The following is a 4,408-nucleotide window of genomic DNA, read 5'->3' on the forward strand; positions in this document are numbered from 1 at the left end:
TATCATTTGGAAGAGGATTAATAAGTGTTGACATTCATACAAATGAGTAATCCTGTAAACGTAAACAGAATATTTTTAAAATCCTGCATTATTTTCCGGACAACCCAATATATATACATACATACACTGACTGGCAAAAAATTTCACCCACGTGTAATATAACTTGAGTTGTATATATTTTTATATATTAATCAAAGTTTCATGTTTTTTAACGTTTAATAATAGAGTCTTTGTCTAAAAATGTAACAAAATGTAAATTGCTAAGGAAAATGAAAAATAAAAAATTTAAAAAAGGCCGACAGATAAAATTTGTTTTAATTTTGTTTTAGATTTTTAATTAACATTTCAGTATCGCATATTTCCTCATCTTGTCTTAATTACTCTCAACGACGAATCAGCATACATTCTAACAGTCTGGAAATGTCTCTTTGCTGGAGGGTAGCCCATCATCGTCCTGTCAAGATTGTGGAGTGTATCAGGAAATGACGGACGTGCACTTATTCGTCTTTTGAGGTTATCCCATAAATGTTCGATGGGGGTTCCAGTCTGGAGAACGGGCTGGCCAAGCTAAGACCCTGATGTTGTGCTGTTCAAGGTACGCTTGTACTATGCGAGCGACATGTGGACGGGCATTATGGTGCATCAGAATTGGATTGTCGCTGATTACATCGAGGATGGGCAACGCATGATGTTCCAAAATTTCATCCACGTAGCGAGTGGCCGTCAAAGACCCTCAATGAATAACTCCTCTCCATTGAAATCCCCGCCCACACCATTACTGAGCTACGTTGAATAAGTTGGCTCTGGGAAAAATTACAGGTTTCGTACCTTTCATTTCGCCTTCTCCACACTCTTTCAAGCCTATCTGGAGATTGTAGAGCAAATGTGGACTCATCTGTAAAAAGTACAGCAGACCAGTCGTCCAAAGAACAATGGCTGTGTTCTCGAGCAAATTGGAGCCGTGCACCTCTGTGTGTTCTGGTCGATTCAGTCGAAAAGCCATCAGTCCATAGATTTAATCTTCTTCGAGCAGTGCGTTCAGAAATGTGGACACCTCGAACTTCCTGGAGCTGATGAATCGCTTGAACAACAGTAAGGTGCCGGTTTCGAAAAATTCTCCAAGTCAAAGAACTGTCATCCTCTGGTTCTGTTACTCGACAGTACTGCCAGAACCGGGCCTTCTATGGTAGGACCCAGTTTCTCGAAAACGTCTAACGGTGTCTCGTAGTGTTTCGTAGGAAACTCCGATGGCAATAGCCGCATACCTGGTGGAACGTCCATCATCAATAAGTGCCACACCACGCGCAACATCCTCAGCACTAAGTGGCATTTTTAACTTTAAAATTGAAATTAAGAAAACAAAGATGAAAACTTAACAGTTATTGCTTCAGAATTCAAATGAGACTGAATAAACATTTTAAACTCCGTAAAAATCCTTTATCGTTGTTTTGGATTAAGAATTAAGTGTGTTTATTTCTAATTGATATTCCCAATTTAAAACATAACATAAACATATATGTATATATATTTTCACGTGTCGAGGAAAACTTATTTTATGTTCTTGTCATGGACAAAGACCCCTGGCCTTATGAAGAAAAAAAGGGACTGTAAAAGGTTATAGTCGGATCGTGATGACAAGCTGGGAGAGAAAAACGCTTCCATTGCCATTTGTTTAATCAAGTTGATCAAAGCAAGAATTTTCATTCAAAACTACATTTACGAGATGTAAATTGCAAAGTCCCTGCCATTAAACAAGTTTCTTAATGTATAAAAGAACTTCATAATTCTGCCAAAGGCATGAAATTTTCCGAACCGTCTTTCCGAAGTTTCTTCTCCAAAATAGGACATATTGCCAAATAATTTCATACACCGACACACTTTTTGACTGGGAGCTGTAATGAAAATCATTTTACGTTCATCAGAGATCTGCGGCTGATAAGTTCTGGATCTGTAATTTGATCGTTCTTGGTCTAATATCCTCGCTGGGTTGGACTGTCACGTGCGTTTTCTCACTTCGCCATCTTCACTATGTCTGAGTGAATCTGTTAAGTCTGGGAGAGTTAGCCTTCCGATCCTGGTACACTCTCAAAATATTCAACAAAGCATAGATTTTGAAAAGAGTGGATCCCAGTATTGACAAAAACAAACCCAAATTAGGAAAATACCCTTCACAAATATCTTAAAATACCGTTTTCGCTCTTACACAGTTTTTTGTACTCGCTGCCTCAGAAAATTCAAAATCACGATTTTTTTACATGGATGTTTTTAGTGGTGGATACACACATCTTTTTTGCGTGACCATTTTTGAACTTAGATCGGGGAATGAGCATGGGTACAGTCACGAATGGTTATAGTTACATAGTTATAATTAGGTTTAGGGATGGGTTAGGTAAGGTTGGGTTAAGAACTGTTAGGGTTACGGACAGGCTAAGTTGGAAAAGGTTAAAGTTAAGGGAGGGTTAGGTAAGGTTAGGTTAGGTTCAGGGATGAATTAGGTTAGGTTAGGAAGGCTTAGCGTTAGAGATGAGTTAGGTAATATAAAATTAGGAATGGTTAGGCTAAAGTTATGGTTAAGGACGGGTTAGGATAAGTTAATCAGGAATGCTTTGGCTTAGAGATTGGTTAGGTTACGTTATGTAGGTTAGGATTGAGGATTTGTATTAAATATTTTTCGATGAATCGGAGAAAATATGCTAGTGCGAAGTTTTCTTTTGTCGTTCCCGATAGTTATTTAACGATAATATAGCAACGAATTTTTTTCATTGTGTGAAATGAACAAAGCAAAAATGTATTTCAAAGTGGCATCTCTTTCTTGGATTCTCTCTCTCTCTCTCTCTCTCTCTCTCTCTCTCTCTCTCTCTCTCTCTCCTCCTTTTCCCACACCACACATACGCATCTGACTTTTATAAGTAAATAAATATATTGCGATGTCAAACTGCTTGATCTATTTCTGCTATGTGTGATGTTAATCCACTTCAGCATAATTTGTATATTTTATATATCAGATTATAGGATCCAGTGAAAACTCCAATTTTCATGAAATTTTGCATTCACATTAGCTGTAATATTTTCTAGTCCGGCAACTAGTGATGAAAAAAAAAGTTTCTCGATATGAAAGATATAGTAATAGTTCATAAATGAGGATTTCCCCAGTCCTCGAAAGGATAGCAATTTATTTCGAGTTTTACGCATTAGTGAGTTCGAAACGGCCATCACAGGACATCGACAGTCTGATTGAGTTTTATTGTTCTTTATAAATCAGCCGAGGCGAGATGAAAAACGCCTAGGAAATCCGGTTCGGTTCCGGGTGGGGTATAAATTAGCTCCGACTCTTTTATTTACAATTCTAAAAAAGAAATAATTCTTTTCTTTATTGTGCCAGTGTAGAATCAGATGCCTAAAACGAGGCTTGTGACTCACAAACGGACTATCTTAGGAATGTAATTTGTACCGAGGGTGACTTGATTCCCTCCTTCTTTCAACCACCCCCGGCCCGGCGACTTCTCTTTTTCGCCCAAAAACAAAACGGGTTTCGGTCTGCTACGGTGATTTTTTATATATTTCTTCTTTCTTTTTATTCGTTAAATTTTTCCCTCTCTCACTAGTGCTTATTAAGCATTAACAAAAAAAAAATCAATCATAACTATCTTAACTAGTTGAACTTGAGGCAGTGCTTTTCAACCTGTATTTACATTAAGAAAAACAATTTATGCTTGTACTTTTATTATTTTTAATGTGTTTAATTTTTTATGTTTCTGTTTATACTAGGACACTTGATGTCAGAAATATCATGCCAAATTTCGACTCAAAAGTCACAGGACACCGTACCGACGTGGGCACAAATTTCCTTCAAAATACAAACTGAAACCTATTTTGAAATAAGAATCTTTACAAGTTATAAAATTTATTTCTTAAATCTTTTGATACCACGAGCAATCAATTTACTATCAATTGATTCTTCCTTGAACAAAATTGGAGAGGATGGCGTTTTTTCGAAAAAACAATGTTCGGAAACAGTTTTCTGCAAATGTCTTAAGAACGGTTGTTCCAAATTGAAAATATTTTGCACCTTTGAATTCAGCGACAAAAAATCCTTTCAAAGAAGTTCAAGAACAAACGTTGATGAGTAACTTGCCATTTGATATAGTTAAGCCCCTATTTGTATACCACTAACGTGCAAAACGAGTGAGTGAATGAGTGAGTAACGAAAAACTGACAGAATAAATGAGAGAGAACAAAAAGAGTGAAACAGTGAGTTTATAAATGAATGTGTGAATGATAAAGAATGAGTTTAGTGAGTGAATATAATATGAGAGAGAAAGTGAGTGATTGGATGATTGAGTGAGTTAATTAGAGAGAGAGAGAGAGAGAGTTAGTTCGTGAATAAATGTGTGAATGAAATTAAGTG

The sequence above is a fragment of the Cimex lectularius genome, unplaced genomic scaffold (genome assembly GCF_000648675.2).
Source record: "Cimex lectularius strain Harlan isolate CLEC.00 unplaced genomic scaffold, Clec_2.1 scaffold212, whole genome shotgun sequence".
In the NCBI taxonomy this organism is placed as follows: Eukaryota; Metazoa; Arthropoda; class Insecta; order Hemiptera; family Cimicidae; genus Cimex; species Cimex lectularius.